This window comes from Lissotriton vulgaris, chromosome 12 (genome assembly GCF_964263255.1).
Source record: "Lissotriton vulgaris chromosome 12, aLisVul1.2, whole genome shotgun sequence".
NCBI lineage: Eukaryota > Metazoa > Chordata > Amphibia > Caudata > Salamandridae > Lissotriton > Lissotriton vulgaris.
Window position 1 is genome coordinate 123,624,011 of NC_141700.1, and position 13,380 is coordinate 123,637,390.

Consider the following 13,380-nt stretch of genomic DNA (forward strand, 5'->3'; position numbering starts at 1 on the left):
CGATCGTCGGTCCCTCGAGGTCTCGTCGCACTCACAGTTCTCAGCTTTGCTGTAGAGGTGAGTAGAGGTCAGAGGTGCCAGGGAAGCCGGGTCTCGTCAAGCTGGGTCGTCGGATTCGTGAAGAAGGACTTGCAGCAGACCGCAGTGTTCTTAGGATGGTGCCCGCTTGATGCAGGGTGACTACTCCTTAGCCACAAGGGAGAATCTTGAAGAAGGAAATCTTGATGCCTTTCGCAGAAAGTCGGGTCTTGATTCCAAAGATGATCTAATTTGAACAGGGGGCCCGCTCCCATCTTTATACTAAAAAAGGGGGCTGACCCGGTGACTAGGTCCTGCCTATGGGTGGGACTAGGAGGGGGGTGGTTACACCCCTCTCCCATGCCGGACTTCCCCAGGCCAGGGGCTGGTGTGCCCCTGGAACTGGTTCAGACTGGCCTATGCGTAGTGAGCACCGGGGTGCCACTCAGCAGTCACCTTCCTGTAAAGCCCTGCCTACCCAGGATACACAAAACCATGTCTGGGATGGTGCTAGCACCGCCCGGACAGGAAACCCTTTGTCCAAGCCTCCCTCGCTGGAAGGACTCCCAGCAGCAGGAGGTCAGACTCGTGTCTGTGGTGGCAGCATCCATTTTGTGGAGCTGAGGCTTTAGTTAACTTTAACCGGGGTTCACAGTTACATACATGTCGCGTCCCTCTAGAAGGGTGGAATGCTAACCCCGTCGCCAGAATTGGCGAGGGGTTAGTATTCCAATTCGTATGACACCTTACTCGACATGTTTTGATAAAGCAATACCAAAGTTAGCATTTAACCGCGAGGATTATAATGCACTTAAGAGTATATGGTATGCGATATCATGGAACAGCTATTAGGACTTGGTTCCGCAAGCTGCAGACAGGCTCAGCTCATGCCAGAGCACCATCTCACACGATTCCACGCACTCTGCCTTCAGGATTGTCAAGACCTGCCATAGGAGTGACTGATAGGAATCTGTGTGTCCATTTTAGGGTTAGGTATAGGTATACTACACCTACAGCAAAGGGTGATTACACGACTTTGCCCCAGCTGTCATGCAGCCAGTTGTGTCAAATTTAGGAGGCCAGCCAGGGGTGGCATAATACATGCTGCAGCCCCTGGCAGCCCTGGGTACACCTATGCCCTGAGTTACAGGGTCTGATAAGGTGGCCCAGTACCAATTGGTAAATGCACCTAGGGTACATGTTGTAATTTAGAGAGAGAACAGCCAGGCTGTGGGTCTGATTGGCAGGCCCACAGCCAGAGAAAGTCGTAAACCAGTGAAACAAAAGCAAAAAATCTGGGTGATCATAGGATTGCAGACCCTACTCTCCTACAGCCCCCGTTCCACACCAGACACTCCTTCTCTCTTTTTGAATTCTGCAAAATGCTGACATCCTGGCTTTTCAATTAACCAACCTATCATAGGCAGGGATAGGCACATATCTGCTCTGAGCCTGGATACCCTCATGGATGGCAGAGCATTTACAAATACACATAACATAACAAAGAATAGTGCTGACTTGTCTTTAAATGAACCTTATACATCCCTACAAACACAAAGGAAGTCTTTCGAACTAAGCACTGATGAAAATATGACTGTATATCCACACAATGTCGTGCTGACCTTCCATGTACAACACAGATGAACTGTTGCAATTGCTATTGGCAGCAAACCAGGAATATAGGATCACTAATTACTTAAAAATAGATTTTTGTGAGTAGGTTTTCATTGTTACTAATTGTGCTTATATATTTACGTCCTAAAGCAGGTCTCTGTTTTGCCTTAAGTATATATATAGACTTTATTTGTAAAACCCAGGATGGGACATTCCTGTACAAATATATATTCACCAGTCGGCCTCATCAGCATCTATTTGCAAGTGACCGGGGTTTTATCTTCAGTGCTTTTTCTTGGTTATGCTTGCCAATAATATACTAATTATAATATAGTTTCATATTCAGAGCCTACAAATGAGGCAACGGAACTGTTGTTAACATTTAGACATCCTGTCTTCGGTACGGTCATTCAAGTTTAACCGCCTGCACTCCCAAATCTCCAATCAACCTACCAAATATCATGCAGTGCCTTGTGAGAATTCACATGAAATTCGTGGGGGAAGCCCTTGTTTTTCAGGAAAGCAGGTTTTATTCCCAGAGACGGCATGCAAGTATGCAGACTAGTCCTTTCAGGCGTCCTCTTTTAGGGAAGGATTTAAGTTGGGGTACAAAACTTTGATTTTCCTATTAATGCTTAGGTATTCGATGAACAGCAAAAAAGAGGAGAAACTATATTTCCTGTTACCTTTTTTTGAATGTATTAGCATTTTAAAAGGAAAACGCTTGCACTGTATGATACTGCTTAATCCACGCTGAAATAGGAACATGATTTACTCAAGACTGCTTGTGTCACTCAAAACTACTCAGGTTCTTAAGATTTAGGTTTTTTACTATTCTGGTTATTTACAAGTTGCAGTATCACACTATGGAATATTTTAATAGTCTCCAGTATCCCTTGAATACTGTAAAAGAAACCAGATGAGGAACTAAATCTCATTAAGTTCTTTCTTTTGCTGCAGTGAAGTTATTGTGATGGGCTTTGTCACTGTTATACAATGTTGATATACTGCAGACTCAAAAGCCTCTCTTTTTTTATCAATAGGCTCTTCTCCCCTTCGTCTTGTATCTAACATCCTGTTCCTGGAGTATGTAGCAGAGTAATGGGTTACCCGCCTTCAGTAACACTCTCTCGCATGGATAATCTATCCAGCCGCAGAGCCCCACCTTGTGAATGCCCAGGTGGCAGACTGGATCCGAAGATTTCTTTCGAAGTAATTCCCTAGCATGCCGCTAGGTGGCATTGAGTAGCTTCACATCAGGTCTGTCCCACCCTAGAAGTGACATCATGCCACTATACAATCTAAACCTCTGCACAGGACAGCAGTTTCTTTCTGATATCCGTCTGAGCTGTGGGATGGGGAGCCCTAGTAATCAGATTGTGCCAGTGTGCTGATCTCGAATTGAAGTTTTTTAGCATCAGTCAAATGAGTCCATCCGACACAACTTGGAGGTAGGGATGATCAAGGAGGAATCTGGGGGTCGATAGAATATGCCCCAGAAGGAGAATTACTAAATATAAGTAACTTGTTCTTCTGATGGACACTTCTAACCACGAATTCCTCATCTGGTGAATACATACCAGAGTTGTACTTCTCTAACTGATGGATCTGTGGATGGTTCAGACCAAGAAAATATGCAGGAATGAACAGGCAAAGTGCCCTTCACACCCTACCTGGTATCCAGTAGTATTTTTTGAACTTGTGAACTGACACCCACGTTACAGCCTGTTGTGTGTCTTTTGCTTTCACAGCTTGGCAGATGTCCAAGATTCACAGTAGCAGCTTTAGTCGAAATGGCACAGAGGCCTTTCTGAAGGTGTTTCTTAGTCAGACAATAGAAGATCTTTATACAAAGAACAATCCATCAGGGAATAGTCTGTTTCTGCACTGAGCTTCCCTTTATTGCTCCTGAGAAACCCACAAAGAGCTGATCATCCACCCAGTGATATTTGGTGCAACAAACATAGAAACTCAGAGCTCTCTTCAGGTCTGGGCCATGGAGTCTTGCTCTTCTTCCTTGGATAGATGAGGATGAGCAAAGAATACCAGCAAGGATAGACTGCTCAAAGTGGAAAGGCATTACAGCCTTTGGGGGAATGCTTCCCTGGTCTCTCGCAATTACTTGTCCAGAAAGAAGGGAATGTATGGTTGCTGGACAAAAAGTGCTGGCAACTTACTCATGCGAAGCCTTGACATGAGTGCAATGAGAAACACTGTTTTAAATGTGAGCAAGTTTTGAGGACAACTGTGCCTCTGCCCGAATGGGGTTCAAATCAAGTGTGAGAACCAGATTGAGGTTCAGCTGGGGCACTAAAAAGGGGTTTGGCGGGAAAATATGGATCAGCTATTTAAAAAAATGCATCACAGGTGATTTAATCAAAGATGGGTGACCAGGAAATCATCAAAAGGCCAACTAATAACCTTCATCTGTTGCCACAGCAAAGCCTTGCTGGGCTAGAGAGTATGAGAAAATAAGAATAGCCAATAACTGGGACTGTAATGGTTGGATGTGTGGGAAGGAATACAAAGTAGCGAGCTGCTTCTATTGACCTGTATTTAAGACGCCCATCACCTCCGAGTGCAGCAATTATTCGTGATCGACTAGCTAAGGCCGGCTGGATTCATCCTTGATGGCATTTACAGATTGTGCCTGATGCCCTAATGAACCAGCAAGTGCCACCGGCACAGGACCCACAACCCCACTCTGCCCTGCTTGTTGGAATACCACTTGTCAGTAGAGTTGTCTGTAAGAACCTGTACCCATTCACCCTGATGGATGCGAACAAGGCTTTTAGTGTGAAGCAAATCGCCTGCAACTCCAGCAGGTTGATGTGGAAGGGATGTGGGTTTCAGCTGAAAAGTAGTCCTCTGACCTGCGCCTCTTCTCGATGAACACCAGAGGGCGCTCATAAGGCTGTTGGGGAGCACTGGGAACTGAAAGTGCGTGTGCCCTACATGGAACTGCTGGTGGCGCCTATAGACTGCAGGATGGGGAAAAATATGTATTCTGAGGTCCAGTCGCCTTGATCCATGACAGGCAGAACTTTGGCCAGAGTGAGCAGCTTAAGCTTGTCCTTTTTTGATTTCAAAAGTTTTTATTGGCAGTTTCAGAGAAAATAAAACAAAGGGGTACATAGATGGAATATACAAACAGCGAATAAATGGTTGTGATACATGAGGTTACGATGGAGGTTGCAATATTGACAATGAAATAAAGAACAGTGAATACCAATAATCAGTCAATATCCTAACTGAAATCTAACCTAGTGTAAATAAATGAATAAAGACTAATTGGGGAAGACATACACTTGCAATTACAAACGCAACAGTATTAGCAGTAGTATCACTAAGGTGGTCCACAGGTTGATGACGTCTTGATTGCGCTGACTTGGATCCAGCCATGAAGTCAGGGAGACAACGGCCAGACTAGAATGCAGTGGAAAGAGAAAAAAGACTCATGGAGGTTTGTGGGTGTTATAGTAGTTGTCAAGGGTGATCCACATCCACTTCCGAGGGGGGTATCTAATACATCACAAAGTGAGGGGCCCCCCGGGGTAGGATGTGAGGCAGATCTGCGGGGGAGAGAACAATAGAATCAAGGAAAAAGTAGATTTGCCCCGTATTTGATCAGGTATAGGCTCAGTTAGAGTCCAAAATCTTCAAAAGTCACCCATTTTAGCGCTCACCAGTTAGTCAAGACCATATACACTTTAGACAGAGGCACTTTTATAGAAAATATATCATTTTTATTCTTAATTAATTCATATATTTTTATATATAACACAATTGTACAAAATCGTTTTTTTGAAGAGTTTCATGATAATAAGATAAAAACATATATGTGTATACACAACCCACCAGACCTTCCAGCATTCAAACTTCAACAAAATTCATACATCGCAGCCAATCATACTCATACAAGACTCATTCAAACATTCAACTCAGATGGAATTCGAGATACATTGCTCTGAGGACATCCTGAATATTCCTCTCAGCCATAGGCCGGGGATAGAAGGTGATAAGTTTTTTAAGACTTTTGAAGATTTTGGACTCTAGCTGAGCCTATACCTGATCAAATACGGGGCAGATCTACTTTTTCCTTGATTCTATTGTTCACTTCCGAGGGGGGTGCCATGGCGAGTGTTGAAGAGATATATTATCAGCGCCACGGAGATTGATTACCCAATTTAGTCTGCAGGCAAAGTTAGATTTGCTGGTATCTTTCCAATTATTGAGGAGTACCTTTACTGCAGCCATAAGTAGTAGGTCTAACAGGGCCCTGTCATTGACATTTTGACCTCATACAGTCACCCCAATTCCCAGTTTTATTGGGGTTACCTTGGCTCCGCACTCATAATCCTACGATAGATTGGGTGCATTCTTCTTTAGAATTCCAGAATGAATGTTGTAAGGAGCATATTGTGGGTGTCCTTCAACCTATAAAAGCCCTAATGAAACCAATTCTTTTGAATGACCAGGTGTTACCCACTCAATATCACGAATTCCAAAGTATTTTTGATGCAGAGCAGGCAACAAGTTTACCACCCCACAGGCCATATGATTGCCGTATAGACCTGCATGATGGTGCAAAGATACCCTGTAGCCGAGTCTATTCCCTTACGGAAAAAGAAGACCTCTATCTGAGAGAATATTTGGACAACATGCTTAACATCGGGTTTATCCGACCCTCCAGATCCCCTGCCTCGTCTTCTCTTTTTTTTATTCCCAAGAGGGAAGGAGGATTGAGGTGTTGCATCGATTATAGGGCATTGAACACCATCACAATAAAGAATCGATACCCTCTTCCTTTGATTTCCTCCCTCCTTGACAGAGTAAAGAACGCCACCATATTTAGATCTGTTAGATCTACACGGAGCATACCACCTTGTGCGTGTCAAGGAGGGGGATGAATGGAAGACGGCCTTTTGCACCAAGTTTGGTTTATTCGAGTATCTTGTTATGCCATTTGGGCTTTGTAATGCCCCTGCGGCCTTTCAGTTTTTTATTAACAAAGTCTTGAAAGAATTACTAGATGAGTGCGTCATCGCATATATAGATGATTTGCTCATATTCTCCTCTTCTGTGCAAGAGCATGAGGTTCACGTAAAAAAGGTCCTGGAACCGTTGTAACGAAACTCATTGTATTGTAAATTAGAAAAGTGCTTGTTTCACGTAAGAGAAGTGGCCTTTCTGGGGTTCACCATATCCCCTCAGGGATTAAGCATGGATCCGCAAAAGGTGGAAGCCATTCATAAATGGTCTGCTCCAAGAAATGTCAAGGAAATCCAGAGCTTTCTGGGATTCGCTAATTTTTATCGTCGTTTTATTGGAGGATTTTCTAGACTAGCGAGTCCCATTACTGCATTATTGAAACAAGCATTTACAATGCAATGGTTTCGCCTTTGGAAAAGTTAGAGTTATTGGCATTGCTCATGACTTTTTTTTTTTTACTTATAAATAAATGGCATTGTTATTAATATTGCCAACAGCTCACAGCCCACACAGCTCTCTCAGCCCACACAGCCCACACAGCTCTCAGCCGACACAGCCCACACAGCTCTCAGCCCAACACAGCCCACACAGCTCTCAGCCCAACACAGCCCACACAGCTCTCAGCCCAACACAGCCCACACAGCTCTCAGCCCAACACAGCTCTCAGCTCTCTCAGCCCACACAGCTCTCAGCTCTCTCAGCCCACACAGCCCACACAGCCCACACAGCCCACACAGCCCACACAGCCCACACAGCTCTCAGCCCAACACAGCTCTCAGCTCTCTCAGCCCACACAGCTCTCAGCTCTCTCAGCCCACACAGCCCTCACAGCCCTCACAGCTCTCACAGCCCTCACAGCCCTCACAGCCCACATAGCCCACACAGCCCTCACAGCCCACACAGCCCACACAGCCCACACAGCCCTCACAGCCCACACAGCTCTCACAGCCCTCACAGCCCACACAGCTCTCACAGCCCACACAGCTCTCACAGCCCACACAGCTCTCACAGCCCACACAGCTATCACAGCCCACACAGCTCTCACAGCCCACACAGCTCTCACAGCCCACACAGCTCTCACAGCCCTCACAGCCCACACAGCTCTCACAGCCCACACAGCTCTCACAGCCCACACAGCTCTCACAGCACAGCAGTTGCTCTCAGTGCAAGTGTGCACTGAAGCAGGTACTGTAGTAGAATTGGCCTATACCATGTACTGCACTGTGACATTTACACAGCACTTCATCCCCGGGCTGTGGAGCGCTCTGGTTTGCACGGAGATCCTAGGTGCAAAGGTTTAAGATGGCGTGGGTTCGAGCGTGACCAGTGCCTGTGATGCTGGGTGACGCGTGTGAGATCTGGAGATGGGGACTCTGCGCAAGCGCAGACCGGCCCTCTTACGTGGCTGGTTATAATATACTACTTTGCACAAGCGCAGACATGCCCTGCCTCTTACATGGCTGCGCAGCCAAGTTTTAATGTGCTCCATTTTTTTTTGCTGTTTGCAAAGTCCTCTTATTCCTGCTGGCACTGAGTGGTGCATCTTCGGCGTTTCACCCTGTGCGAGATTTGTTGAAGGAAGGAACAGATAGGAGAGGGGCTGCTCCATGACACTGTGGTTGCCTTGACAGTGGTTGCTCACTTTTTTTTGCTGGGGGAACGAACAGACAGGCTGACATTGCAGCACGCACACAGAAAGACGGACCTTAGACACTGCAGGCACACAGACCGACAGAGACTGCAGGCACACAGATAGACGGACACTGGAGGCACACAGACAGACAGACGGACCTCGGACACTGCAGACACACAGACAGGCTGACATTGCACGCACACAGACAGACGGACACTGCAGGCACACACACAGACAGACGGACCACGGACACTGCAGGCAGGCAGACAGCCGATCACTGCAGGCACACAGATAGACGGACATTGCAATCAGACAGATGGACACTGCAGGCGCACAGACAGCGGGACACTACAGGCACACAGACAGACAGACACTACAGGCACACAGACAGACGGACACTACAGGCACACAGACAGACGGACACTACAGGCACACAGACAGACGGACACTACAGGCACACAGACAGACGGACACTACAGGCACACAGACAGATGGACACTACAGGCACACAGACAGGCACCGTATCCTGGCCGGTTGACATTGTAAACCTAGACACAAGGGTTGTTTCTTATTCCTGCTGGCACGGAGTGGCGCATCTTCGGCGTTTCACCCGGTGCGAGATTTGTTGAAGGAAGGAACAGATAGGAGAGGGGCTGCTCCATGACACTGTGGTTGCCTTGACAGTAGGTGCTCACTTTTTTTTTGCTGGGGGAACGAACAGACAGGCTGACATTGCAGCACACACACAGAAAGACGGACGTTAGACACTGCAGGCACACAGACAGACAGAGACTGCAGGCACACAGACAGACGGACCTCGGACACTGCGCGCACACACACAGACATACAGACGGACCACGGACACTGCAGGCAGGCAGACAGCCGATCACCGCAGGCACACAGACAGACGGACATTGCAATCTCACGATATGATTTGCATTGAATGCCCTTAGAAATCCAAGTTACTCTATACTGCTAATGCGTACCTGCAAAGCATTTCTATTCCAAATGACAAGGCTGCCAAAAATAGTAGATATAAAAAAAGCTAACTAAGAGTTTGCGCCCAATATTGCATAAAAAGGCAAGGCTAATCTACTTTAACCTGACATAATCGACGTGATGATGACTTTTACCAGTAATACTGAAGTAACACTCAATGAAATGAATGAAGTTACAACAACTCACTATGAAAATAGGCGAGTTTAAAAAAAAAAAAAAAAAAGTAGATGCATGCCTCATGAGCTGCACTCGTCGACGAAAAAAATTGTTAAAGTGGAGTCAGGCAGAGCACCGTCTTTGTCACAATTTCCCTTATGGCATGATTGGAAGCTAAGCAGGCCACACCCTCACCATGGGACCTGCCTGTGGAGCTGGAGGTATGTCTTTGACAAGAGACATTAAGTCGATGGAAGGAGGGGTTGCGACGATCTACATGACCAGGATTTTAAGTGTACATCACTTCTGTAAAGTAGTTGTATACATGGGACCGGATAGCATTGGCTACTGTGATGCAAATTCCTCGTGCTTACAGGTGCAAACAGAGGACGACAATACCGTTTTTGTGATGATTTAGGGTACAAAGTGGTTATGGGCGGAGGTGTCAGGGATGGACAGATAAGCGGGGTATTTTTGCAATTCATATAAGCTGCCTTATAGAAGGGGGAGAAGAGCGCCGGCTAAGTGGGGTTGAACCATCCCATGATATATCAACCCCAACAGGAGGTGGGGCGGGGTTCTGGTTTAGGAGATAAAAGGAAAGTTCAATGCCCGAATGTGGCAGGTTTCAGGAACTATGTTTCTAGTGGGATCTGCCATAGTATGGGATAGACACGATGCGGTGTGCTTCGGAGTACGCGACTTGAAAATAGGGAGACTGGGTCATTGTCCAAGGTACCAATTATCTCTTGACGTCTCATAACACGGCGCAATGTAGTGAGATGGAGTGAGGCCCGGGCAATGGATTTGTAGGGCTACAATAATAGGGAGTACTCTATGGCACTTGTAGATACGAAGAGGTAGATTTAATCAGGAGTGCCAGCCCTTGAGTTTGAGAAGCTGGCGGGTAGTGTGAGGGAGCTTCTCGTCATAGTGTTTTACAGCCCATACAAGTGACAAGTAAACAGAAGAGGCGCAACACTCACCTGAAGTCCTTGTCGCTGGATGTCATTTTCTCCAGCAGGTTGGAGATATGGTAAGAGGCGCTCGCCATGTTCCTACGGAGTGGTGGAAACAGACAGGTAACTGGTTGGAAACGCTGACACCGGTGGCTTGTGCTACTCCTTTTGCCGGGACCCTCTACGCGGTCAGATCCCAAGATCTATTCTATTTCTTGCCCAAGGCCCCGTTGTAGGGGGGCGCGGCCCTCTTTTGGAGACTGTACCCTGGGGGTTCCGGGCAGATGAGCCCGCCCGGCCTCCCCGTGGTGTCCGGATATCAACCCTGCTTTTACGTCCGGGGAGGGAGGGTAGGGGGCTCGCGGGCTGGGTGACAAACAGGTCTCCCCCCTGCTTCAAGCACCTACGAGGACAGGGGGGCGGGGCGGAACGGGACACGGACGGCCAGAGGGGGCGGGAGTGGACACGGACGAGGGGCGGGGGAAGAGGAGAGTCAAAACAAGCACCTACGAGGACAGGGGGGGGGGGGCGGAAGAGGACACGGACGGCCAGAGGGGGCGGGAGTGGACACGGACGGGGGGCGGGAGAAGAGGAGAGTCAAAACAAGCACCTACGAGGACAGGGGGAGGGAAGGGGGGGGGCGGAAGAGGACACGGACGGCCAGAGGGGGCGGGAGTGGACACGGACGGGGGGCGGGAGAAGAGTAGAGTCAAAACAAGCACCTACGAGGACAGGGGGAGGGGAGGGGGGGGCGGAAGAGGACACGGACGGCCAGAGGGGGCGGGAGTGGACACGGACGGGGGGCGGGAGAAGAGGAGAGTCAAAACAAGCACCTACGAGGACAGGGGGGGGGGCGGAAGAGGACACGGACGGCCAGAGGGGGTGGGAGTGGACACGGACGGGGGGCGGGAGAAGAGGAGAGTCAAAACAAGCACCTACGAGGACAGGGGGGGGGCGGAAGAGGACACGGACGGGGGGCGGGAGAAGAGGAGAGTCAAAACAAGCACCTACGAGGACAGGGGGGGGGGGGCTAAGGACATACGTGAGCTGAGTAAGACGTGCGCTGATAGGTTAGTGCTATTATCAATGGTAAACAAACACGGAATGTTGGAGTCCGCCGCGTCGTGAAGTCATGAAGCCATTGTAGAACAGTGAAAACTGAAAATAACGATGCATAGACGTTCGCTGCATAGTGATGATAATGTCACCCTGAAAAGGTAATAGTGAAAACCACATAGAAAAGAACCAGTGACGGTGCCGAAGAACGTGATCTTAGTAAGACATGCGCTGATAGGGTAGCGCTATTGCCAATGGTAAACAAACACGGAACGTTGGAGTCCGCCGCGCAGTGAAGTAATGAAGCCATTGTGCAATAGAGTTAGTGATGCGCACGCGTGCGCGAAAAAGTGCGGCTCACATGTTTTTCTTATCCGATGGGGTGCAGTGCGGCTTCTTTAAGACAAGCACCTACGAGGACAGGGGGGGGGTGGGAGAGGACACGGACGGCGGGAGGGGGCGGGAGAGGACACAGGGGGCGTGAGGGGGGCGGGAGAGAACACGAACGGCGGGAGGGAGGCGGGAAACGTGCCGGGGAAAAACACTCACGATGCCCAGGACAGCAGCAAGCACGGCCCGGCCGGACCAGATTCGGGGGCGTTCCCGGCTTTTGGCTGACGTCGCGTGACGTCGCCAAAAGCCAAAGAATCTCGGGAACGCCCCCGAGTCTCCTCCGGCCATGACGGACGCCTCTCTGTTCCAATGGCTAGCCTCCATTTATGGAGCTAGCCAATGGGACAGGGGGGCGTATTCCAGAGTCCTTACTGTAATCAAGAGATTTCTCTGGAGGCGGAGCCTAAAGGCTCCGTTCCCCAGCGAAACCTAAAAAGGGGTGCAGTTTCAATGGTCAAAAGAGGCAGATATAGCTTTCCAAGCCCTGAAAAAAGCCTTCACTCATGCTCCGATACTCCGTCACCCTAATCCTGCACATGCATTTTTGGTTGAAGCCGACGCCTCTCAAGTGGCAGTTGGGGCGGTTCTTTCACAAGCAGACCCCGATACAGGTATTTTTCATCTGGTGGCATTCTTTTCACACAAATTGTCTCCTGCAGAGATAAACTATAGCATAGGGGATAAGGAGCTTCTTGCAATAAAACGAGCGTTTGAGGAGTGGAGGCAGTATTTAATGGGTGCAAATCATACGGTGACAGTGCTTACGGATCACCGTAACCTCCAGTTCTTAAGATCCGCTAGAGCTCTTTCTATGAGACAGTTAAGATGGACTCAATTCTTTAGCGAATACGATTTTACCATCAGGTATAGGGCAGGAAAAAAGAATGGGAAGGCAGATGCCTTATATCGCCTGGGTTATGATCCAGTTGAAGAACAGAGAGATCCACCCCACATAATAGAGCCCAGCAGAAAAATAGGCAGAGTTCATTCTGAAAAAGAATTTCTGGATAAAGTCAGGATAGAGCAAAGCCAGGCAGATATGGAACACATGTTACTGTCTGAAGAGTCCACCACTACAGACGGTTATGTCTATGTCCAAGGAGGCCTTGTTCTTCCTACACTTGAGTTACAGACGCAAGCCTTGGAATGGGGTCATTCTCATCCTTTGGCTGGACATCCAGGTTACATGAAGACTATAGATAACTTCAGAAGACATTTCTGGTGGCCAAACATGGGGAAGGACGCCAAACGATACCTACAGACTTGTCATGTTTGTGCTCAAAGCAAGTCCTCACATCAGAATCCTGTAGGGTTATTACAACCACTGCCTACGCCTCCTAGACCCTGGCATACTATCTCTCTAGATTTAATAGTAGAACTGCCAAGGGACATAATACCTTACTCGTAGTAGTAGACACATTCACGAAAACCGCCCATTTCATCCCTCTGAAAGGATTACCCACAGCAAGAATACTAGCTGTTGTTTTTTTGCAACAAGTTGTTCGTCTACATGGTCTCTCTTCCGTTTTGATCTCAGATAGGGGTGCCCAATTCGTGTCC